Raw genomic sequence first — 27,621 nt, 5'->3', positions numbered from 1 at the left:
ATCCTTCAGCAAACTGCTTTTTTTGGACATTAAACCTTTGGTAACTTTATTCCTCTTTTAACACTATCTTTGATGATCATAAAAATGTTTTAGACTCAGAAGAGGTTTGGCTTTATATTCTGGTTCTGGTATTCTCTAACTACTGTGTCATATGTTATACTACATAATTAACTTCACCTGTCCAACCCTCAGTATCTTTGTCTGTAAAACTAGTGGTTAGGACTCAGTGATCTCTCAGGTCCTTTCTAGTTCTTATATTCTTTGCCTCTGTAAAAACTTGGGCCTATGAGTAGTAGTGATAAAACACATACACATATACACAAAACTCAAAAAATATCTTCACGTAAAAAGCCCTTAAGCATGTTCCCTTTCTTCATTTCCCTTTGGGATGACTTTGTATTGTATTATTTATTTTCTTTTTCTTTTTTCTTTTTTTGTGTGTGTCATGTTACTTCTATTAGAGTCCTTAAGAATAAACTAACCTTTTTGCATTCAACTTATTTTTTTCAGCAACCAAGTAAAGCCTCCTACGTACCTCCTGAAATCATTCAATTAGAAATTAACATAATATAAAATATAATAAATTCTTGTATTTTAGGATTCAGGCAGATTTGGCTAGTGGATAGAAAAGAAGTATGTCTTTTTTCCAGGAATACTCTTTGTTATTGAAAATCACCATCCCCAATTTCATAAAACAATTAGACAATTTTAGCTCCTACTCCAAGACTTTGGCAATGATAATTCTTTCAAAGAATAGTCACAAGAAACCAATGCTTCTTGAAATTTTTCTCTTTTTAAAATATATTACAGACATATAAGTCAGCATTAGAATGTGATGGAAAACTGGCCTCAGGATCAAGAAGACTGAATATTATCTTTCCCCTGATACATACACGATCTGAATCTTTCACTAAATAAGTTAATCACTTGATATCCTAGCTGAACATCTGAAGATTTCTGAAGAGTTGTATACATTAGTCCATGGAATTTTCTTATCAGGGATTCCCCACTGATAAAAATTATTGGTTGAGACCAAAAATAAAATAATACATTCAAAATATAATATATTTATAATGAAATTTTAATTATTATTTTTAATTCTGCTTTAAAAAATGGCAAGTCAGATTTCTATTCCTAAATGCTTGACAAAGTCTTAGAGGTTATTGTATGTGAAATACAAATATTATTCATTGACAAATTTGTGTTCCATACATTCCTGTTTTCGAATGATATTATGCTAATTGTATGGAGCCCTGGGTATCTACAGAGCATTCTTAGTGTTATCCATGATCATTGTCTAGCAATTCAAACCAAAAAGATCAAGTGGATGACTAATTCTCATTATATAGACTATGGTATGCTGTGTAAATGGACAACTTGTTATGTTAGACCCTCCATATAGCTCTTTTGAAGCATGACAGATGGATGATAAGATTACCTAAGAATTGACTAGGAGGAGAAACAGGTTGGATCACATGTGGTCAATTATGCAATGTTTTTTAATGATCCCAAGCTGCTCACTATCATTTTTAATGTACAAATATGCTTATAATGATGCCATATGGAGGTGGCTCATTATCTCATAAAATATCTGAATTTCCAGTGACCCAAAGGACAGTGGAAAGTTGAAGGAGGAGGAAGGAAAAGAGGGAATAAAGAAGCACATTACCAGTGATTTATTTGAGAATGAAGAGAGACATAAGAAATGTCATCAAGGACAAACCCAAGGGCCCTGCCACCTCTAAATCTATAATTCTATCATCCTAGAATCTTATGTAATCAGAATATTATCATCATAGAGCAGCATGAAATATTAGAATATCTACAGTAAGATATCAAAATTGATTTGTCTTTTTATTAGTATCATTTTTAGTTTTATGAGCTATGAAGGCTAAATAAAATATTAGAATATCTACAGTAAGATATCAAAATTGATTTGTCTTTTTATTAGTATCATTTTTAGTTTTATGAGCTATGAAGGATTTATCAAATCTTTAACAAATTTCCTGTGTTCTATTGAAAATTAGAAAGACATAATTACAGGCAGTTCTAGGTGGCATAATGGACAAAGGTCATGACCTGAAATCAGGAAGAATCACATTCAAATCTGGCCCCTGGACATGACCCTGGATAAGTCATTTAGTCTTTATTTGACTCAGTTTCCTCATCTGAAACATGAACATATTATTAGTACCTTATTACTGGGGTAAGATAACAAATGAAATGATAATTATAATGAGATATTTATAAAACTCTTAGAAAACCTTAAAGTACTGAATAATCGCAGTATAAATAATAGTTATAATTATGCTTTTCATCATAATTATTATTACACTGACTCTATAATCAGGGAAAATTATAGCTGAAAGGGATCTTAGCTCATGTTTTTTCTAAACTTTTCATTTTACAGATGGAAAAACTGACAGGCTCGATGGCTTACCTAAGATCACAGAACTACTGACTGATTCAGGACTAAGGTACAGTTTTCCTGATTCTTACACTCAAAATGTTTTCTCTTAGACTCAGCTTGTCTACAGCACCAGTCTTAGAGAGCCACTCCTAAGACTGATTTTTTAGTTGTGACCAATTCTTTGTGATTCCAGGTATCATAGTATACCTGTGATTATGGGAGGTTTTCTTGGCAAAGATATTGCATTGCTTAGCCATTTCTTTCTCCAGTATATTAAGGCAAAATGAGGTTAAATGGCTCACCAGAAGCATCATGGCTAGTAAGTATCTAGGACTGGGTCTTCCTCACTCCGGGCCCAGTGCTCTATCTATCATACCACCTAGTTGACTGAAAAGTTAGATAGCTCAACTCAAGTTAAAACAAAAGTCAAAACATTCCATTCAAAAAAGAGTTACCAACATAATTGGCAGCAAATCCCTCTGTATCTTTGAGGAACAAATAGTCCAAGTAGATCATATATTAAAGATCATCAGAAAAAATAATTCTTTTAAATTTACACTTGATGAGCTCGTAGGAATGTGAGTGGATGAGTGCCTTTGTTTTATGTTTTTGTTTTTCTCTCGCCCCTTAAACTTAGTGAAATGAGATTTTAAATTCTCTTGGATTCCATTTAGTAGCTTTATTGGAAAACATTTTTGGTGTGTAGTGTTTGAAGACTCCTCTCCTATTAAGTGGCTTCTCTAACTCAGTTACAGAGGGCTCATACTCAAGATTTCTCTGATGTGTAGTGGGTTGCTTAATGGTGAGCAATCTGGCTTTGATCATCAGTCCAAAAATAACTTCCAAAGTCATGACTTATCTCAAAGAAGTCACTACTTCCCAACCATTTCACCCCTTAGTTCTTCCTGATGAGAGACTTTAAAGCAGGGATTCCCAAACTATGGTCCGCCAGCCAGATGCTGCCCGCTGAGGACATTTATGCGGCCCACCAGGTTATCACAAATGGGCTGAGGGGCAGAGACAGAGTGTGAGCTTTTGTTTTTACTATAATCCGGCCCTCTAACAGTCTGAGGGACAGTGAACTGGCCCCCTATTTAAAAAAGTTTGAGGACCACTGCAGTTTAAATAATATTTCCTGACTTTCTATTTCACTGAGGAAATTCCACATTCACATAGGGAGTATTATAGATGTAGAATTGAAAGGGATATTAGAGACCATCTGGTCTGATCCCCACATTTTACAGATGAGGAAGCTGAGGCTCAAGTGGGCAACTAAAATAAAACAAATAATAAGTGTCATGAGCAGGATTGGAACCCAGGTCCCCAGATCCCACAATCTACTATATACCAGGAACCATGCTGTGTTCTTCCTAATGAAATAAGTCTAGACAGGCATGAAATGTTCAAGTGTACATTATTTGTATTTCAAATAATTCTATAGTCTAATCTTTTTTTATTATGACAAAGACTTTATTCCTTATATACTTATGTATGCATGTGTGTGTGTTTTGACAGATTTTAGGAAGACCTGAGTTCAAATTCTTCCACAGAACTACAAATTAGTTTTGTAATGCTGGGGAATTCACTTAAATTTCTCACTCCTGGGCTTGTAATATGTAAAATGGTGATAATAACACCTCCCAGAGAGAGTTGTTGTAAAGAACAAATAAAATGAGGTATGAAAAGTACTTTGAAAATCTTTAAACAAAAAATTTTGTTAGCTAATGTTAGTTAAAAAAAAAGAGAGAGAGAGAGAGATTGCATAAAAATACTACATCTTCCAGAACTCTCCAAAACATAATAGTAATGTTCTCAGTTCGGTTTTCTTGAGGTCTCTGGGAGCATCCTTCTTTTTGGTCAGAGTAATCACCACACAAGTAGCCAGGGGTTAAAGTCTAAATCCTTTATTATCTCTTTCAAAGTCTTGTCTCCTTTCCTGGGGCCCAGTTAGCTTTCTTAAAGTTCAGATCCTTTCTTATTTCCTTCCTGGGGCTGGGCAGCTTTCTGGACAATCTTTCAGACCTGCCTTGGTCTCAGTGGAGAAATGCAGGAGGAGAGCCTGCCACCAGTGGCTTGACTGAAGATCAAATGAAAGTTTGTCCTTGGTTCTGAGAGCTTGAGCTCCAGCCTGTCTTCTTTGCCCTCTGAATCTCTCTGAATAAATCCTGGCTGAGACTCCTAGCTTATCTGCTCTACACTGAGTATAAACCAATCATTCTATCACTAGGAAACCATTATTTGTTGAAAGATTAACTCAATCATACTGAACCACACTACACTAGATAACCATTGTCTCCTCAATTCTACTTAGTACTTTGTAAGCATCCTTTGTTTCAAGTTCATAACACATGAAGCCAGAAATTTAAGTTAAAACAAATGGACTTTGTCCTATTTAAGTAGTCTCTTGGATCCATAGCAACACTCACCACACAGATGTTGCTAGTAGGTTAGCTAATTTTATCTCCCTAGCAAGTCTAGAAGGTAACTATAATATAAATATTATATCTTCTCTAATTTACAAATAAGGAAACTGAGGCTCAAAAAAGCATATTTCTCAGGTCACACAGTTACCAGGTATTTTAGGATATGAATTAAGGTCTAAGTCCAAGTCCAGTGCTATTATAATAAAATAGAATGTAAAGGGCAGGGATAATTTAACTTTTGGTTTTATATTTGCCTTATACAGTTGCTAAAACAATTATATTGCTGTTTAATCATTTCCAATGCTTTGTGACCTTCTTTGAGACTCTATTGGCAAAATATTATGGTGGTTTGCTATTTCCATTTCCAGATCACTTCTCACATGAGGAAACTGAGGCAAACAGCAGTAAGGAATTTGTCCAGAGTCACACATTTATTAAGTGTCTGATGTTTGATTTGAGTTGATGAAGATGAATGTGTCTTCTTAACTTCAGGCCCCATACACTATCCATGGTACCATCTGGTACCTAGTCAGGTTTCAGGAGGAGAAATAGAACTAATGAATTTTTTAAAAAGAAAATAAAACCTATCAGAGATAAGAACTGAGAGTATTCAATATTATAGATGCTCTCCTGGTACATAATAGGCATTTAATAAATGCATATTAAATACTATTTTAACATTCATATAGTGCTAACTATAAGCCAAACACTGTGGTAAACATTTTTCAATTATTATTTCATTTGATCAACTTTGGGAAGCAGATGCTATTATTAGCCCCATTTTATAGGTGAGAAAAATGAAACAAAAAGAGTTTGATTGATTGATTTTCCTAGAATCACATTCAATATAAGGTCCTAAGAGCAAATTTGAACTTGTTCTCCATCCACTGTGGCATCTAGCTGCCTGATTTATACCATGCCACCATAGCCTCTGTCAAGATTGAGGTAGAAGAATCATTTTCTTGAGCCTCCTTCCCAAGGTCTTGGTTAGAAGATATTTTATAAGACTTTGAATCTTAGCCTAATAAAATTGCATGTAATTGCCAAAATAACATATCCAGCCTTGCCAATAACCATCTGAAAGGCTCTAGAAATTTGGCATTTAAAGTTGCTGGAAAAGAACTGGATGGATAGAAAGAGAAAACATGAGACCACTGAGGACCAGCATCAATGTTAAACCCCTGAAGAGACAACAGAGTAATTTTAAGCTCCTTTGTTAACTCTTTTTCAACCCAATGCCAAGAAACCCGAGCTGTAGTCAATTCTTGGATAATTACACTAACCTTAAAAGAACTTCAAAAAGAGAAACACAATGAATATACTTTCTAGTATGCATCTCATCTTATGTTGACTTAACCATAAACTAATTTGATACTTGGTATAAAAGCATTGAAATGATTTTAAGAGCAAGAAAACTATTCTTTGCATGCAGCAGAGAATCTAATTCAAAGAATTTCTGCAAAATGTAAAATTCTATTTCAGGCAGATTTACTGAGAGATTCTTGCATAACTTAAAGTGTTAAAAAAAGTTTCCTTTTCACCTCCATAAAATTGTTCAATTGTCACTTAAATTGTTCATTGTATAATCACAATTCAAAGTAGAATAATATTTTAATCCAACTAAATTCAATTAAAATTTAATCATATTTTTTTCTTCAAAGCAACCAGTAATGTACCATATTTGTCCAAATTGATTTCAAAAAGATCATTCCTCACAAATTGTGCATCCAATGGATGAGCTATAACCTTCAAGGGTAGAATGGATGAGTACAGAAGTCATTACTCTAACTAGCATCTCTTAGAAAAGAGAGACACTGGGTGAAAAATTACAGAAGAATTTATAAATTATGAATGTAATTAAATAAAAATTTACCATAATGAATAAATATTTAGAAACACTTGGAAAGACATATTAACTGATGTAGGATTAAGTCAACAAAACCAGTATACTTTTTTCTCCATTCATAGCTATAGTTTTTACCTATGTCTCCATCTCTTTGTTTCTGTCTGTCTCTCTTTGTGTATCTCTTGCATATTCTGGTTTATACATATATACAATAATTATAGCACTGCAGTTAAAAGGAAGAATATAGCAAAGTCACACTCTATTGAACTGCCATGGCCAATCTTGGTTCTTTGAGGATAGAAACTTTTTCCCTTTCTTTTTATCTCCATTGCTTAGCTTAATAATCATAGATACTTAATTACATCACACTGTCTTGATTTAACTGAAGAAGTGATGGAAAGGTTTTCTATTTTAGGAAAGATGTGGAAGGCTATGGGTGTGTAAAATTGTATATACTTTAAGATGTGATCACCAGGTTGGTTTGTTTTGCTTTATTAATTTTATTTTTTTTTACAAGAGAAAGCTTACAGGGTAGAGGTTGAGTGATACATGAAAAGAGAGAATATTCAGAAAAGGCTTCTGATAGGAAAACAAAATCTATCAGTTATTCTTTAAAAAAAACAAAAGGAGAAGCATCAGAGAAAATCATAATGAAAGACTAGTAATTAAATCAGATAAAATCATATTTGTATTGCAAAAGAAAAAACAAAACCAAACCAAACCTGTGTATCTCTTTAGTAGAGGATTGTATATGATGCAACTTTATATTAATCAATTGTAAGCATAAACAATATCCGGTCCTTAGTCATATACATACATATATATATATATATAGATATATATATATCTATATATATATATACATGTATATGTGTATATATATATCTATATATATATACACGCATATCTATATATGTATATATATACACATATACGTATATATGTGTATATATATACATATATATGTATATATATATGCATCTATATATATATTTTTCTTTTGTAGTACTATTTACTTATGATCTTTATAGCATTTACTTTGTTTTAGGAGATATATTTACTCTCTCCCATAATAGACAATTCCAGTGCAAGTACTCCAAATCTCTAATCATCTACATTCTGCTTTATACCTCTTTCTTTGACCTCAAATGAAATTTATGCTTGACCTTCATCACTTCTACATGACTACATTGAGACTCAAAGTTATTTAAGACTTAATAGTTTTATGCAATATAATCTATGTGGAAGGCTCCATTTATGAAATCAGTTGAATTCACAGCATTTCAAGAAGCATTTATTAAGTGCCTGAATTAGTGCTGAATTTATTAAGCCCTGAATTAGGACCTAAGGATTCAGAAGCAAGCATGACAGTGTTTCTGCTCTCAAGAAATTTACATTTTACTGGGAAGATAAGGGAATTATGAAATTTATATATAATTCTTTTTTTTTTAAATAATATTTTGCTAATTTCATATCAAGACAGTTTTTAGCATTCATTCTTATGAGATTTATAGTTTGAAATTTTCTCCCTCCTACCCTTCTCTCTTCCTAAAATGGTAGGCAATTTGATGAGCTATCCTGTAAAACATATTTCCATATTAATCACAGCTGTGAAAGAAGAAACCAATCAAAAGTGGAAAAAACAGAAAAAGAATAAAGTAAATGAAAAATATATGCTTTGATTTTCATTTAGAGTCCATCAGCTTTGTGTGGATTTGGGTAACATTTCCATTCTTGATTCCTTGGCATTTGTTTTAGATCATTGTGTGTGATTATCAGATAATCTTGTTGATATTTTGTACAATGTTTTCCTGGTTCTGCTCATTTCAGTTTGCATGAATTACTACATACCTTTCCCAGTTTCTATGACATCTGTCTGTTCAATCAGTCCTTATTACATAATAGTATCTCATTACATTTATTACTACAACTTTTCCAGTAATTCATCAATTGATGGGCATCCCCTCCTCAAATTCCAATATTTTACTACCACCTAAAGCTCTACCTTATATATTTTTGTACATGTAAACTTTTTTTAAAAAAATAATCTCTTTGGAATCCAGACCTTAGTAGTGATATTGCATGAAAAAAGGATATGTACAGTTTTTTCTTTGGGCATAGTTCCAAATTTCTCCCTAAAATGCTTGGATCTGTTCATACTTCCACCAACAGTATATTAATATTTTAATTTTCTCCATCATCTCCAGCATTTATCATTTTCTTTTTTGTAATACTAGTCAATCTGATAGATGTAAGTTGATAACTCAGAATTGTTTTAATTTATATTTCTCTATTCAAAAGTTATTTAGAACACTTAATATACCTATAGATAGCTTTAATTTCTTTATTGCAAAACTGCCTCTTCATATCCTTTGACTATTTATCAATTAGAAGATGGCTTTCTAATGAGTTCTGTATATATTTGAGAAATGAGTCCCAAAATTTCCTGTAAAGATTGTTTCTAAAGTTTCTATTTCCTTTCTAATTATGCTTGCATTAATTTTGTTTGTGCAAAACCTTTTTGATTTAATGTAATAAAAATTACCTATTTTACTTTTTTGATGCTCTATATCTATTGTTATAATTCATTTAAGTTGTGCTTTAAGAATCTGCATATTGTGCCACTTGATGCACATAGGATTAGTATGGATATTATTACTTCATCATCTATGGAATCTTTTAGCAAGATGAAGTTTATTTCTTTATATATTTTAATTACTTCTACTTTGCTTCTGATTTCTCTGACAACAGGATTGTTATCCTGCTTTAATTTGACTTCAACTGAAGCATAATATATTCTGCTCCAGCCTCTTAACTTTACTCTGTGTGTTTCTCTGTTTTAAGTGTATAATAAAGAACATATTGTAGAATTATATTGTTTTTGCTATCTACTTCTATTTTATGGGATATTTCAAACCATTTAAATTCACAATTATGATTATTAACCATATATTTCTCTCCACTCTATATTTTCTCCTGTTTGTCCTCTCTCTCCTTTCACATTTTCCCTTTTGGAAAATGTTTTCCTTTTATCAATTGTTTTCCCTCATCTTCCCTCTTCTTTTAGTGTCTCTTTCCTTCTCCGACCTTCTACCTTTACATAATTACCTTTTAATTTCTTATTGGTAAGATCAATTTCTATATTCAACTGATGAAGTGTATTTTATTTCCTTTTTTTGAGCCAATACTGATAAGAATAATGAAGTAATACCTATCATTCATCTTCCCAATTTGACCTCCCCTATAATCATGTTTTTCTACCTATTCTTGTGAGATAATTTGCCCTATTTTACTGCTTTCTTTCTTCTACTCTTAATATACTCCTCTTTCTCATCCCTTTATTATTTTTATTCATTCCCCCAAATTCACATTATACCCATACTCTCTATGTCTGTATACTCTTTCTAGCTATGCTATTACTCAATAATAATTAATGGATACTATTAATTTTTCAAGAATTACAAGTATTAGAGATGTAAACAATTTACTTCCAATCAGTTCCTTTTTTTGTTCCCTTTTTAGACTTCCTTTATTAAAGATCAAAAATGTTTTTAATTCCACTCTTTTCTATTTTGTCAATATTTTTCCCATTTGAATTAATATGTTTAATTTAAAAAGAAAAATAAAATGAAAACAAATTAAAACATTAATGTACTAACAGTGAAGTTGTATACTGATTCAAGCATTCTGAAGAGCAATTTGAATCTATGGCCTAAGGAGTTATAAAACCACATATATCCTTTGACCAGGAATTATGATCACTAGGTCTGCATTCCAAAGAGATTATTTTAAAAGGATACGTGTGTATAAAAATATTTATAGCAGTTCTTTTAGTGGTGGCAAAGAATTGGAAATTAAGATGTCCACCAATTGAAGACTGACTCAATTAGTTGTTGTATATGATTGCTTTAAGAGCAAATGCTCTCAAGAAAACATATGAATTGAGGTAAAGTAAAATGAGCAGAACCTGGAAAATATTGTACACCATAACAGCAACATTATATGATGTTCTACTATGGATAAAGTTAACCACTGTCAGCAATACAACAATCCAAGACAATTCTAGAGGCTTTATAATGAAAAGGTGCTGTCTCTCTCCAGAGAAAGAACTGATAGAGCCTGAATTTGGTTCTTTTAAAACTTATTTTTCTTGGGTTTTTTTGAGGGGTGTCTTTTCTTTCACAGAATGACATATGGAAATGGATTTTGAATGAATGCCCATGTATAACCCATGTCAAAATCCTTACCTTTTTAAAGTAGTGAGGGAGAGGGATATAATTCGGAGCTCATAATTTGTGGGAAAAAGAATGTTAAAATTATCTTTACATGTAACTCTGGAAAATAAAATATTAAGTAAATTTTTTAAAGTAAATGAAAAGAATTAAAAGTGGCAAAAGTCTCAAATTCAGGTCATTTGTACATAACTTGAGGGAGCAAATGGATGCCCTTGAAATTCAATTCAAGCTTGTTGAATGAGTGATGTTATCAAAGTTATTGCCTCTATGTTTTTCCTTCTTACATTTGCTCCTCTGTTTGTCCTAGAAACATTACCAGAATATGTTTAGATGGCAAGGGAATTTCCCCTGCAGGTCATTAAGGCTGGTGTAGCTTGCTATGTTATTTCATCTTCATTGGGATGCATTTCCAATATCCTTCTTTTAACAACCACCCATCGGAATTGCAACTTCCTGCCATTTACATCTTCAGAGATCTGAGCCTGAAATAGCCAAGGAAAATTCTGATCAAGGACTTTGGGTTGGGGGAGGCATTGGAGGAAGTGGAATAATAAGCATGTTTCCTTGAGTCTGAAGGATGGAGCTGTCTGCTGTCGGTATAGGTAATGCTTCTATAGGAAAGCACCAGCTTATAAATGAACAAACATGCCTGGTAAATAGAACAAAGACAAAAAAGGCAGTAGTGGTAGGAGAATACAGCACAGAAAATGAAAGTCGACTTAGATGAATGCATTAATACAAATGCCAATTGAAGCACCTCTTAACATGCTCAACCCCTGAAGAAACTGAAAAAAAGCTCATAGCACACAGCACATAGCAAACAAAGTGAATGCTGTTACCTGCTGGAATAGAATAAGGCCCAGATTCATTAAGATGAACTGTGCCATGGAATGACTTCATATATGAATGAGTCCAAAAGAGCAATTATTTTGTCTTCTTTCCTCTAAACTGTTCCTTTAGTTTTATGTTATTCTGCGTGCGCACATGTGCACATGTTTGTATGAGAGAGAGACGAAAGATAGAAAAAACACAGAGAGACACAAAAAAAGACACAGAAAGAGAAGACAGAGAGAGAGAGAAGAGAGAGGAGAGACAGAGAGAGAGAGAGAGAGAGAGAGAGAGAGAGAGAGAGAGAGAGAGAGAGAGAGAGAGAGAGAGAGAGAGAGAGGGAATGAGGGGGGAGGGAGAACATTGATAAAATAAACATGATGTTAGATCTGACATAAAAATCCCATTTTTTCTTTCATGTTTGAAACAGTCACATTATTGTATGTTAGTAGTTAATCAGTAAAGAAATAGTCTTTGTCTCCTATTTGAAATCCCTTTATTTTTTTATTTTCTAGAGTTGTTTGTGTTTGATTATTTGTGGGCCACTTTTCTGGTTCTGGGAGCATTCCACGAGTCGAGATTCTGAAATGACAAAAAAGGTATATGGGCTGGAAGATGTGCAGGGAAACCCTATATCACAGTCTGTTCCTGCTAAAGAGATCTGGGACAGTTTCTGCAAGAGTCTGCTGAATTCAGCTATTCTGGGCCATGGGAGAAACCCAAGACACTCTCTCTGACCCTTTAGAATCAGTGAACCAGCATAAATTACTGCGTGCTATTTTATAAAAGGAAGGGAAGAAGAAAGAGAAGATTTGCATTCTGCCTATATGTGCTGGTGCAGGCCAGCTATAGTTAAAATTCTAGGGATATTAAAGGAATCATAGGGTCTTCCCTCTGGAGCAGGGAAGACAACAATCTATTTTTACAGATGGAGAAACTGAGACTCAAAACAATCTATTAACCTTCTTGGCAATTGGTGTCCAAGGACATATTGCTATAGACCTATAGCTAGATAAGACTTTAGAGGACTTGTAGTTAAAACATCAATTTATAGATGAGGAATTGATTTAGAGGCAGGATAAGTAACTTTCCAGAGGTCAAAAAGTGGGATTTGAACCCAGATCCTTTTACTCCAGAACAAGTCTTTTTTGCATCTGGTCCACACTACTAACTGTCTTTTAGAGATATATCCACTCCACAGATGGATTCTTTTTTTGCATTTTGTGATAGAACCTTCTGAATTTGTATTGGTTGGATAGCCATAAGCAGACATGTTGTATATTAATCTTGACATAATGATGCAATTTTGGTCCTCTTCAAGTACCAAGCACTACAACCAACCAGTTCTCTTATCTCTAGTATAGTTCCTTTAAAACAACAAAAACAACTACAATCTACTCTTGTCCTGGGGAATTATGGTTAACAACCGACATCACTTTAATTTTGGAATAGTTTCTACTCCTTATTTTATTTATTCCTTACATGATGAGCTATTGCTAGTGTTAAAATTTCCATTTTACTTCGAAGGGTGGCAACTTTCACAAATATGTAAGTTTTAAAGGAAGTAATCAAACCCATACCTGTCCCAACTCTGAGTTCAGGTCCAATATTCTAATGCTCGTAGCTTCTGTGACACATAGCTGCAGTGATAATTAAATTCACTGACATTGATATAGGGTTTTGGAGCTCACAGAGTGCTTTCTATTTATCATCATTGTGAAGTTTTTCACAACAGTTCTATGAGGAAAGTGTTCCAGCCTCCACTCCAATCATCCTTCCTTTACAGACAGGAAAACTAAGGCCAAGAAAAATAAAATGAATTGCACAGTCAGATAGCGTGTAAGGTAAGATTAAAACCCAGGACTTCCAAACTATCCTAGATATTTTATCCACTAAGATATACCAAGAAACCTAATAGGTTTCAGTGAGCATTGGAGAAGGGCAAAATTGTAAGGAATGTAAATTTTGTCTTCATATGAATATCATAGGGTCATATATCTAGAGATGGAAAGGCAATCAGATACTACCTGCTCCAACCATGTGACTTTGGGAAGAAATCTGAGACCTAGAGCAAGACATTGATTTGCCTCAAGTCACTCAGATGATTAATTATAAGATATATCAGGATTTGAAGTAAGGTCCTTGAACTCTAGTACAGAGCTTTTCTCATTAAACTAAGTTGTCTGTTGGATGCCCCTAACTTTGCTCTTGTCTGTTTCCATGACCTTGGTTCCTGTGTGAAAGACTTTCCTTTCCACTTTGTGGGATATATTCTCTACCCCTTGTCATCATCCAAACCTGCTTTCATGTATTCCATTCACACAGATATAGAGTGCGTGTAGCAATACACAGTAATAGGTATCAAAGCTTAAAGTTCAAAGAAAGAAGAGTGTATTGATGATGAGTGAAATCGCAACCGAGGATTGACTCAAGTAATGGGAGAGTTTAATCACTGCCTCCCTACATGTAGAAAACTATGTTTTTCTCCCTTAGTTTAGGACATATTACACATTGCACCTTATTTTACTCTATATCAAGGCTAATATTGCCAAGAATGAAGAACTGGAATTAGAGGAACAAAGTTTGGATTTTAAGTTTTCTGTCTTCTATGTACCAGCTAGTTGACTTGTGTAAGGTTACACAGTTATATTATTTTAAGTTCAGAGTTATAGAGGAACACAGAGACCATGTGGTTCACTTTGAAGATGAGAATATTGGTGCTCAAGGAAGTGACTTCTCCTTTCAAGGTCAATCACTTCAATTTTCTGCATCTTCATATATATTTAGAAGTTGGGTTAAGTCCCTTCCTATTCTAAGTGCTCAGATCATAATGGAAATTCTGATCCATTTGTTTCTATTTTTTAAAAAATATTTCTTTGTTCATGGTCAACGTAAAATAAATACCTTTTCACTCATTTGTTACTTTGTAATTACTTGTCTTATACCATCCTTCAAACTGGCTAATAAGAGGAAGAAAATTTCCCTAGCTACGATAGTTTTCGTTTAGAAAGCAATCTATTTTTTTTCCCATAAAACCAACTCTTAGTTTTGTTTATTAGTTCAATATATTTCTTACTTTCAATTTTATTAATCTTTCCTTTTATTTTCAGAATTTCAAATTTAATTTTCTTTTATTTTTTTTTATGTTTTCTAGCTTTTTTAGTAGCATGCCAATCCTTTGATATTCACTTTATCTATTTTATGAAGATAAATATCTAGGGATATAAAATTTACCCTAAGAATTTATGTGGTCACATCCCATAAATTATGGTATGTTGTCTCATTATTGTCATTCTCTTAGATTAAATTATCAATTGTGTCTTTGATTTGTTGTTTCACCCACTCATTCTTTAGGATTAGATTATTTGGTTTCTAATTAACTTTTGGTCTGTTTTTCTGGCCCTTTATTACCTGCGTTTTTTATTGCAGCATGCTTTGAAAAAGATGAAATTACTATTTCTGTCTTTCTGCATTTGATTTTTAGGTTTTTATGCCATAATACAAGGCATATTTTTTGTGTAGTTTCCATGTACTACCAAGAAAAAAAGCATATTCTTTTCTGTTTCCATTAAATTTTCTCCCAAGATCTAGAATATCTAACTTTTCTAAAATTATATTTTTCCATACCTTATTTCTTTTTTTTTTTTTTTAATTTTGTAGTTTGATTTATCTAGTTCTGATAGAGCAAGTTTGAGATCCCTCAGTAGTATACTTTTGGTTCTTGATGCTCTCTTAAATTTTCCTCTAGGAACTTGGATAATATACCACTTGGTACATATATTTAGTATTGATATTATTTCATTATCTATGGTACTCTTTAGCAGTACTTTCCTTTAGCGATATGTACTTTCCTTCCTTACCTCTTTCAATTCAATCTTTTTTATTTTTATTTTTTTGCTTTTGCTTGCTCTGAAAACAGGATAGCAATTTTTGCTTTTCTTTTAAAAACTTAAGCTGAAGCATAATAGATTCTGCTCTGGCCTTTTACCTTTACCCTGTTATGTATCATTCTTATTTAAATGTGTTTCTTGTAAATAACATGCTTTATAAGATTCTGGCTTTTAATCCAATCTACTATCCACTTTCACTTTATGGGACAATTCATCCCATTCACATTCACAATTAAAGTTACTAATAGAGGGCAATCTAAATAATCTCTAAGGGTACTGCCTAAGCCCAGTTTTGGGTTCTATAGTAGTATCTTGGAGGAGGGAAAATATTAGACTAACTTGGGGGAGGAAAAACTGAGGTATGAAATTTTATGAATTGGGGAAATCTTGTAGTTTTTTTGCTTTTAACTCCATATTTAATGGCCCTCCATTTAATTGTCACCAGAAAGCTGGGTTTGAGATTTAAAGAAGCTAGATTCAAAGCATGCCCCATTCCATACTCATTCCGTGTATAACTTTGGGGGCACAGCCAAAATGGTGGAGAGCAGACATGACTTTCTGTGACTTCCTCTGACTTTCTCTCAAACCAATAGCAGATTAAGCCACTAAACTGGTTTTACAGTCAAAGAATCCACAAATATATGGAGTATAACACATTCCTTGAAGAAGATGCTTTGGAAGAACTTCATAACAGATCAGTTTCAAATGGTCAGGGGAACAGTCTGCGGAGCTCAGACTGCAGCACAGGGAGACTGAGGCAAGGAAATGGGGTGGGAAGTCAGAGAGTTGTAGCTTCCACACACATAGGAATCTTCTGTAAGCCTCTTAGGCTACTCTGTCCTGGTTGCAAAGTAGGTGATTTGGCGTATTTGCTACAGAAAGCAAATTGTAAACTACTGAGCTCTGGAAAAACACCAAGCCTAGTCACCATTACTCAGTGCTAGAAATTAATCAGCAGAACTACCCCAGGGCAAATTAAAGCAACTTTTTTTTTCCATTAAACAGACCTCAAGCCTTAAAAAAATGAATGAGAGACCAAAAAGAGCTTTCACCATAGACAGCTTTTATGGAGAGACAGAATAGAACTACAGTCCTGAGGCTCCTAAAGGTAAAGCGACCTCAGATGAATCCCCAAAAGGGAGACTTGAGGTGATCTCCATTTCACAAGGCTTTTTTGGATGATACCATAAAGGATCTTCAAAGAGAGTTAGAAGAAAAATGGGGAAATGAAATGAAATCATTTCAAGAAGGAATAGGAAAAGCATATAATGTTTTACAAAAAAGATATGAAAATGACACCAATTCACTGAAAAGCAAAATTTGTGAAATGGAAAAAGAATGCAATGAACAAAACAAATCAATTGGCCAATTACAAAAGTAGCTTAAAAAGGTAACTGAAAAAAATAATACAGTAAAATTTAGAATTGAACAAATGGAAGTGAATGATTCAATAAGATTTCAAGAATCACTCAAACAAAAACAAAAAAAAATGAAAAACATAGAAGAAATCTGCACCTGTGGGGGAAAAATTGATCTGCAAAATATATCTAAGAGATAATCTAAGGATTATTGGACTTTCTGAAAGCCATGATGAAAACAAAACAAAACAAAACAAAACAAAAAAAAAACAAAAACAAAACCAAAAAAACCCTGGACATTATCTTGCAGGAAATCATAAAAAACCACTGCCCTGATGTTTTAGAATCAGAGGGTAAAATAGTCATCTAAATAATTCACTCCTTAAAGAGACCCCAAAATTAAATCCCCAAGGAATATGATGGCTAAATTTCAGAACTGTTTCACCAAGGAAAAGATATTTCAAGCAGCCAGAAAGAAAATAAACAAATAAATAAATGTCATGAAGTCACAATTAGCATTATCCAGAACCTAGCAGCTTCTACCTGAAAGGGAGGGAGATGCCCTTTCTTGTGAGATCATAATAAAATTCCTTTCTGCTTTTGCCTTGAGAAGTCTCCTTAATTTATATGATTTGTTTGAGCCAGTGGTCTTGTCCCACATACTGTGACATACATTGAGAAATAATTCCTGTATCAATAGAATCATAGGTTTACTTTAAAATATGTTTTTAACTGGATAGTAAGGTCACTTCAAGAAGCCTATATCTTGTCAATGTCCTGTAAATTTTGGTGATGTGAGTAAAAGCCCCAGATATCCTCTCTAGTTTACAACTCTGACAGGAGGTCACTTTCCCAATTACAATGAGGATTTAAAGAGTTAATGCAAGTTCCCAAAGTTTGCATTTTGCAAATATTCCAATAATGGATTCAAATTTATTCCCACTCCCCCTCACTGTTGACTCCTTTCTATTTATTCAGGTAAAGGATCCTTAATGGGATAGCTAAAATTGCATCAAAGTTAATCACAAGTGCCACAAAAGCAGAGCATCCTCATTCTTCTGATGGACCTCTTCCAGGCTGAGGTGAGCAGGATTTTGCTACTGTGTCCTCTGTGATCAAAAGTGACATTGATGATGGTTTTACTAGCTGGCAGAGAAGATGGAAATCATGACCCACTGGGGAGCTCACAGTTACCATCTCAATTTAATATACAGTGCCAAATATACCCATGATGGAGAACCTGGTGGAGAATGGGAGTGAGAGTAGAAGATGCCAACTCCTACTTCAAAACTTACTTCTTCAACTTGGAAGTTTTGTGGCAGGTTTCAGTGATCCACATAAGAACCTGCTTGGTTGAAAAGTTTAATAGTTAAATTGGGAGATTTCCCCTTCATTTCATTTTGCATTGTGACAAAAACTTATTTTGTGTGATAACATTTGATTCTATTGTCAAAGAGGCAGAGTCGAAGTACTGACTTTATATGTCTGTTTTTACATTCATTCCCTTTTTTACACTCACTATTTCATACCTTAGTTTGGGACCTCATCATCTCCCATCTAGATTACTGTAGGAGCCTCTAAATGGGTACATCCTCCTTCCAGCTGCCAAATCAATAACTATTTTATGAATGTTAATCATCTATTTTAAAAAGGTATAAAATTTTCAATAACTTCCTATTGCTTTAAAGAAAAAAATATTGAAAATTTCATTCTTGTATTTTAAACCCTCTATAATATGGCACTCTTTCTAGTATTATTTCACATAATTTTTATTTTCATGCTCTCTGGTCCCTCCCAGAAGATGGCCTTTTCTCTGTGCCATTGTACAAGATATATACCTGTAAGAGTCCTTTAGATGGGCGGCCCCAGCGCAACAGGAGATTGAGTGCCCCAGGAAGTAATCTCTGTGGACATAGGACTGCCTTGTGGGTGGGATCTTGGCCATATTGAGATAGCTTCGTAATGAGTGACGGCTCTCTCACTGGTTGGCTGTATGTGTGACCTCACAAGCCCTTTATAAGCCCACTGCAGACAGCAGTTGCTCTCTTTAACCTGGCGCTCTTTAACCTGGCTCCCTAGCCTGGGGTAGCCAAGCCAAGCCAAGCTGATGGATAGCCAAGAGAGGTAAGAAGTTGAACCACATATACCCATCTGGATTATAGTTCTTTCTTCCCTCTGACTGAAAATACTTCTAATCCTATATCATAAGTCACATTCTCCAAAAATCCTTCCCTGATATGCTTGGTTTATAGCATGCTCTCTTTTTAAAATTTACTTTGTACTTATTTTTCTGTATATATAAGTTTTTTTTTGTTTGTTTGTTTATTTTATCCTTTTCTGTTTTTTAGATCATCTGTGCAGGCTGGTAAAGCCCATGAAAGTTTTCTCCAAATAATAGTTTGAAATAATTGAAGGAAATGCTAACTTTTAATTAGAAGTAACTGAAATTAAAGATGTTTACCCTCCCATTCAGTTACATACATCCCCCATACTATAAAACATTCACATAATATACCTCCTCCAGGTTAAGAATCCTTAGTAGCAACTTTAAGTCCTTCTCCTTGGAGAATAGACTTTGGAATTAGCATAAATATTTTTTCTTTGTATTCCTACAGTATACTAACAGGGTATATAAAGTAGCATTTAAACTTAGGTTTTCCCTACTGCTAAGTCATTCCTCTATCCACTGTTCACTTTAGTTGCTTAACATGATAACACTTATGATACTTAGGTTGTGGTTTTGTTCTGAAGGCCAGGAAAGTACAGTGCTCAAAACAGGATAATGTTGTGATGTTATTGTCATATACTTGTATTTGTATGATGGAATATGTTGTAAACATGTAAAGCAAACACAGTTCTAGATGAGGAGATTGTCAGACTTCCAAGGTTCTTATTAGAAACCACTGAAAGAAGCTGGGGATAATGGGAGCACGTATTTTTGTCACTAGGAAAGGCACCAGCCTTTTCAATTTTCAGGAATCTAATGAACTTGGAGCATGCTTAATTTGGCCACTCTTGTCCCCTTGCTATATCCCACTTCTGTCCTCCCCCACACCAGTTCCCTTGTGGCAGTTTTATTACAGTCATTTTTGTTTAATGCTTTTTGTAACAAGTATACCATTAACATAGATAAGCACTGCTTCTATTCCATCAGAGGCCCTGCTCTGAGACACTTGCAGGTGAAGTCCCTGTCCTTGGGGAACTAGATGACTTTACATCACTTTTCATTGATTTTCCTGAAAATATCTGGAGAGAATTCCCAAGAGATATTAAATAGTAGGGAATGATATTCTCAGGATGAGGCATATCAAGCTAAGAGGAACATAGCTTTTTTTCTCCCAAAATCCATCCATTGGCACCCTTAGCAAAAGAGTCTTGTCTAAAAAACAGTTTCTTTAAAGGCCCTACTTCATTTCATACAAGAGAGCCTCATGAAGTTTTATTTGAACTTTACTCTTTCGGACTCTAGATTTGGCACTCCATGTACTATACCACTAGGCTTCCCTTTCCATCCAAATAGAGAGAAACAATACAAAAAAGGGAGAATGAGTAAGGAAGTGAAAAAGCACAGTGGATGAAGACAATATGACTGTGGAGCTTCATGAAATAATGTCTAGACTAAGAACTCAGTAAGTACACAGAAATTCACGGTAAAATCATCTCTAGGACTGGAGGACTGAGTGCAGGGGGTGGACACATCTAGAGAATATAGAATTGAGAAAGTTAGGAGTGAGTTATTTGAGTGCTAAATTTGTAGTTATGAAGGCTTGGATTGGAAATCTTCCTCCCCTGACCCCCAGCTTTCTTACTGGCAAAAATGAATAGAAAAACCAGTGATTTAGTGCTTACTGTATACCACACATTCTGGTTTGTGCTAAATGTTAGTATTACTAATGGTAAATTAAACTGGTCCTTCCTTCCAAATAGTTCATATTCTTTTTAGAAAAGTCAATACATATGGAAGAGTTGGCTGTTGTGCTGATGGAAAAGCCTGGTGCTTTTCCAGTTATAGTATGAGGGCAAAAGAGAATGGGAAGCAACAAGGACATATTAATCACCTTCTATGTATTAGTGTGCATATATTAGATTTTTGCAAAAAGGCAAAAGATGAGAGACAGCAAACATTTAGTAATCATCTTCTATATGTTAGATATTGTGCATATATTAGATTTCTGCAGGAAGGCAAAAGATGAGAGACAGCAAACATTTATTAATCACCTTCTATATAGTAGCATGAGGGCAAAAGAGAAGGGGAGGCAACAAACATTTATTAATCATCCTCTATGTATCACATATTGTGCTAAGCACATTAATGCTATTATTTTGTGACCTAGAGAAGCTGACATTGATAGAAGCAAATTCATAGAGTTGTGGTGACAAATATGCAAGTGAGAAAAAATATGTAAGTGCTTTCCAAACATTACTACTTTAAATAAATGCCAATGATGCTTATTATTCCAGAAGTTTCCCTAGCCTCCTATCTCATGAGTGCTGAGTGCCTCTTTGGAGCCTGATATTGTGAGTCTGCCTTTAAGATCCTAGCATCAATCTCTATGTTCACTGAGTTTTCCACCTTCACATTGCTTTGTCCAGTCTTGTTTCCAATATTAAAAAAAAAGTCTCAACATTTTAGTCTGAGGAAAGTGGCTTAAGTCAAAGACACAGGGGACTGAGTTTAATCCCAAATCTATAAAATCAAATTTTTCTGCATATCTACCCTGGCTTCTCTGCTCTTACTGATTATTGCAATGGTAAAATATTTATAAGTAAACTGTATTTTTCTTTGATTAACCATTTAGCAAGACTGAACACAAAGGCTGATTAATCAAAAGTCAAATGAGCTTCCTTTGGAGGTGAGAGTTCCTCCTTATTGGATGTCTCCAGGCAAAAGGCCATTTAGCTTGTTATAGAGGATTTCTTGTACAGATAATGGGTCAGTTAGCCTTTGAGATTCAGAGAGGATCAGAGAGATTTACATAGAACATGTCAAAAAGTAGAGTGAGTGAGGCAAGTTCATGAATTTGCTGTTTGAACATTGCTGGTGCTGTAAATTGATATTATGGATATAATTGGATGTTATTATTGCTCAGTCATGCCTGACTCTTTGTAACCCAATTTGCCATTTTCTTCACAAAGATAATGTTGTTTGCTATTTACTTCTCTAGTTCATTTTATAGGTGAGGAAACTGAGGCAAACAGAGTTTATTGACTTCCCAAGGTCACTCAAATAAGAAGGTCTGAGACTAGATTTGAACTTTTGTTCTCCGACTTGAAGCTGGGTGATTTTTCAAGAGTGCTTTTGGCCAGTCTGATTGGATGAAGAGCCTAAATTTTAATCAGAAAATACTTGATCTGTAGCATGAGGCAATGGAAAGGACACAGGAGTTGGGTAAAACCATAGGTCTCTGTGCTAGTCCCATTGTCACCTTAGACTAGAAATTTCCCCTTTCTAAATCTTAGTTTACTCCACTGTACAGGTAAGTCAGATAACTCAGTGAATAGAATGGTGGGCCATAAGTCATGAAGATTGAGTTCAAATCCAGCTTTAGACACTTACTAATTGTATGTTACTGGGGAAGTCACTTAAATCTTTCTCAGCCTTAGTTTCTTCAATTGTACAATTTGGATAGTTATAATGACCCAAGGTTGTAAGAATCAAATGAGACAATATTTGTAAAATGCTTCATGTAATAGATGGCAATAGTAGGTGCTTAATAAATGCTAGGTTCTTTTCTTTCTCCTTATAAAATGGCAAATGGAATTGGAGATTTTTCTCTATAGTAGTGGTTTTTTTTTTTGTTTTTTTTTTTTTCTGAACTGAATTCCTAACTTCTTTCATTCAATCAGTAAACAAGCATTTGTTAAGTACGTACTATGTTCCAGGCACCAAGTTGAACTGGAGTTAAAAATAAAGACAGAAACACTGACAAACAAAACCACTGATTTCAATTAGCCTGAACAAGCAGGGTCTGTTGAGGTTTGGAAAATGCACAAATCTAGGGTGAGTCAGTCCCTGGAACCTCTGAATACTCCAATCATGGAGAATGAGAAATATTCTTAGAAATCCTCTGCAATCAGGGACAACGTATTTGTATCATCAGTATAACTTCTTTTCTTCCTCTCTCAGGGCGAAGGGTCCCAGTCAGTATGCAGAGGCTATGTTCTTACACTTATAAGATTTACAATATTACAGAAGAAAGCTTTACTAGAATAGGCAATATGAAAGAATAGAAAGAACTTTGACTAGAATCAAAAGACATGGTTTCAAATCCTTCTTTCATCCCTTCCTCCCTGTATGGCCTAGTATATGTCATTTAAACCCTGGTCTTTATTTTGTTCAAAATGGGGATGGAAGGAAGATTTGAATTGATGGCCTCTTATACCTTAAATCTTTGATCCTATAATTATATGAGAGAAAGAGAAAAACATACTGAAATTTCAAATAAAATATCCATTAGGTTCAAATATCATTAAATTAAACATCTTCAGTGTTAATTAAAAACTCCAAATTATTTCAGAATGCAAAATTCATTGAATGAATCCTTTATTGCACCCCTTCTTCCAGCAAGAAGACAAATTTCAATTCTTGCTTGAATAACTATAGGTCCTAAAGATCTGTGTATGCCACTAGACTCACTTAAAACCCTAAATAAAGATTCCCATTACTGAATTCCCCTTATAAGCTTCCTCAATCTATAGGTAGTTGTTCCTGTTCTCTGCTGGAGAAAGGAAGTAGCACTTTGTCTTGCTTCCAGACGTAACATATAACAATCCTTCTCCAAGCTCTGTACCATATCTATTCTTTGCATAACTCCTTGCAAAAGGGGAGGGAAAATCTGTCACATGAGAGGGGATCAAATCTCAAACATTCTTATTATGAAAATTTATACTTCGCCCTCTTTCTTACTTTTCATCATTCTTTCATTGTGGCCTTCATCAATTAACCAGGTTGTCTTTGGCCATTCTTCCCTTATGTGTATCCTTAGGCTGCTACTATTATCCTAAATCAGTGAAAGAGAAAAGATCCTAGCATGCACTCCTTACCTCACTGAGCCAGAAAAATAGCAAGTTTTACTTGTTAGTTCCCCCCTCAGGCTGAATGTGCTAGAGACAGATACATATCACACTGAGCCTGCAAAGAGTTCCTGAGGAACACAGGCTAAGAGAGTATAAAATTCCATTGAAGGAGAACCAAGCAAACTTACATATTTGACTATTGGTTGTGGAAAATGAGGGGACTTTTAAGATAATAGGAAGGAATATGGAGAGAAGAGAGGGAAAACTGTTCTTGCTGTCAATAACAGAATGATATTATGTGATATTTAAAATAGTTTCTGGGTAATTTAATAATTTAATAATTTTATTAATAAGGCTAATATGTTATTAATAAAAGAGGTCAATGGCCCTCTTGAATAGCAGACTCCTTATGGCAAAGACCCCTTTTCCTTGGAAAAGCTCTGATTGGTTAATAATGAATGACAGGATGAATATTGGGATACATGACAAGAAACATACAAATATCTTGGTTAAAGAGACCTATCAATTTCCATTTCACTTGTCAGAAAAAGGAAAAATATGTTTCCTCAGACTTGTCTGAGCAAACTTAATGAGCACTAATTCATATATTCACCTGAACATAAAAGTTATTTTCCTATCTTTGATTATATCTTTATTGAGTTAAGTCTTAGAGAAAGATTTCTCACACTGGTTGATTTCTGGATGAGGGGGTAAAAAAGGAGACAAATACTGGTTCTGATTTAATAATTAGTTATTAACACAAGAGAGAAAAATAATTTCTTTCACCTAAATGTCTGAAAAACACTACTTACATGATTTCATTTGATTCTTACACTAATACTCTGAGGTAAGTTCTATTTTTACCTCCATTTTTATTAATGAGGAAACTGAGGCAGACAAAGATTAACTTGCACCAGTTTGGAAAGCTAGTATGAGTTTGAGACAGGTTTGGAAAAACCACTGTGAAAGTGGGAGAATGAGTCAGTTAGGGGAAGGCAAAATGATTGTGTGGATTCTATGAAGAACCCAATGAGAACATGAAACGTATAACATGAAAATGTACCACTAAAGTATGAAATGTATACTTTGCTCAGCAGCACATGGGTAGGAAAGAAGAAAGTGCTTGGTGGGAGGAAATCAAGATTGAGACATTGAAATAAAGGATCTTTGATAGGATAAGGGAACAAGAAACTTGAGAAAAGAGAATGCAGACTTCATCTGGGTCACCATGTAGTAAAGAGAGAGAGGGGAGAAAAGTATAGGTAGTGTGGAAGTGATGTAAATTAGAAAATAACTAAAGTGTGGAGGGATTGGAGATCATGGTGAGGATGAAGAATAGGGTTTGGTGGGAAAAGGCAGAGGGAGTAGTGGAAAAGGATTAAACAGTAGTCAGATAAAGGAATTTCAGAATCCATGACATGGAAGTGAATTTGTGGGTGACGTCAACATCAAGTTCATGAAATTTTCTTTGTATTTTGTAATAAGATGGAAGAATAGGTCATGGGAAAGGAGTAAATTAAGGATCTGAGGTGTGAGACTATTTGAGGGAATGTCAATATCTATATTAAAGTCCACTTGTATTAAGACAGAAGTTGGAGAGGAGAAAAACATCTGAGTCAGGCAACAAACTCATTGAAGAAAATATTCCACAGATTATTCAACAACAACAAATATCAGTGTAGTAATAAATATAGATTGAACAACCTTCAAAGAAAGTAGTGGTCATAGAGAGCAAGGGCCTTGAAGTGGCAGGTGGAGCAATGAATAATCCAGTTGGCCAATCTTGACCGATGATCAGGAGGGAATGACTTAAAGTGTAACCAGTACTAGGCTGGGGATGCTACCTCATCTTGTGGGAGCCAGGGTGTCAACAAATGCAAGAGGATGGAGGGAACAAGAAAGGCAAAGGGTTGATGAAGACTAGTTTGTTATCTATGGAGAAGCTATTGTATCCAAAGGATGCAATGGCCAACATAGGTAGGTTTAGAGTTTTATAATGGTGGTGTTAGGTTCATGATGGAAATAATCCATGAAGGGATCAGAAATGGGGTTTAACAATGAAAGGTCGGGATACAGAATCATTGTGGTATGGAAGAAACAAAATGGTGGGAATAGTTGCATCATTGAGAGTTGATATCTCATAGGTCTTCATTGTGTAAAGGGATTAAACCTGAAAGTGAAGGTCTTGGCATGTCAGGGAGCAGTGTGAAGCGGGAAAAGAGGTAGGGGTATTTCCCGAGAAAGGGAGAGGTAACTGCCATGGAAGTGAAATCTCAGAAAAGACTGACAGAAAACCATGGGATGGATGCAATGGGAGACCAGGAAGCCATTTTGGACTGTTTAGATTTGATAAATTTGATGGACAGAGATGAGGGTTGGGGGGAGTGGAGTCAAGCAGATTAATCAATAGCAGCAAAGAAAATAATACAGCTTGGCTTAACTTGTCCATAGAACAGGAAGTAGAAAGAATATTTACAGACATGACTGGCTTAGCAAATTGGGGTCAGATTGTAAAAAGTTTGAAAAACAAGCTAATACAACCCAGACAAGTATTTATGAAGAACCTGCATAACCAAGCTTTTGCCGGGAATATAAGAACCAAAACAACCAGCACCAAAATCCTAACTTCCCCTACCTTCAGCTCATTTGCACTCAGGAAGTCCAAGTTCATTAGGCTATGAGGAGTGGATAGGTTTGGGGCAACTGGTCAATGAACATATCTGAGGTGTGCTTGAGGGCATATCATTCTTGTAATGTCTTGTAATTTGGAGGGGAAAAAAAATACTCCTGAGGTGGAGATCAGTTAAGAGATTACAAAATAGGGTTAGAGGTCTTTATTGTGCAAAGGGATTAAACCTGAAAGTGAAGGTGTCTTGGCATGTCAGGGAACGGTGTGAAGCTGGAAAAGAGGTAAGGGTTTCCTACAGAAAGGCAGAAAGTAACAATCGTGGAAATAGAAATCTAGGAGAGATTTCAGAGGCATTTCAGTGACTGAAGTGAAGTGTGGCCACTCATTTGATATGGGGAACAAAGAACATGGCGTCACACTTTTGGAGACTGGGAGAATGGTGATATCCATAATGGAGAGGGATGTTGGGGAAGAGAGCTTCTCTTGGAGGGAGAAAAAATGAATTTACCTTTGACCATGGACAATTTGAATTTAGTATAGTAGAAAGCATATAAAATCAAATTGTGAGGTTCTCCTGATTTCCTTCTTTGCTTTTTCCAAAATGCTTCATCTTGCCATTTGTTATATGTCTTACATACTGATGGATGCAAAATTCTAAAATTGAGATTTGTCTCTTGATCAAAAATCTTTTCCTCTTTCTATCCCAAAATCAAAATCTTTCTGTCACAAGGGAAATGAAAAATGAGGGGCATAATCTCAGAGGTAGAAGCCAGATTGACTGCTGAATCTCCACAGTTAAAATAGTAAAGAAAAGTCAAATTGAGATGCACTTCAGCTGGAGAAGGCAAAGCGCTCCAATATTTGCCAAGGAAACCCCACCTAGGCCACAAAGAGTAGCCTTGACTGAAGAACAACCCATTCTAAGCACTGTGGGAATGAAAGTAAAGCAGAAAGAGTCTCTGTGCTCTCAAGAAGTTTGCCTTGT

At 34.7% G+C, this 27,621-nt stretch overlaps 1 long non-coding RNA gene across 3 annotated transcripts in view; it reads left to right on the top strand.

Annotated features, from left to right (window-relative positions):
* The window catches only part of LOC141564803 (uncharacterized), a 123,932-nt gene that overhangs the window by 91,075 nt on the left and 5,236 nt on the right, over positions 1-27,621 (top strand). For 2 of the 3 annotated variants that reach the window (XR_012488730.1, XR_012488732.1), the window contains exons 2-3: positions 2,411-2,477; positions 17,969-19,292. This is a non-coding gene — a long non-coding RNA (uncharacterized LOC141564803). Of the gene's footprint in view, positions 1-2,410; positions 2,478-17,968; positions 19,293-27,621 lie in introns of those variants that run through there. The other variant, XR_012488731.1, reaches the window with a different exon arrangement.

The sequence above is a fragment of the Sminthopsis crassicaudata genome, chromosome 3 (genome assembly GCF_048593235.1).
Source record: "Sminthopsis crassicaudata isolate SCR6 chromosome 3, ASM4859323v1, whole genome shotgun sequence".
In the NCBI taxonomy this organism is placed as follows: domain Eukaryota; kingdom Metazoa; phylum Chordata; class Mammalia; order Dasyuromorphia; family Dasyuridae; genus Sminthopsis; species Sminthopsis crassicaudata.
The sequence above is the reverse complement of the archived record's forward strand: the minus strand, read 5'-3'. Positions and strand labels throughout refer to the sequence as shown.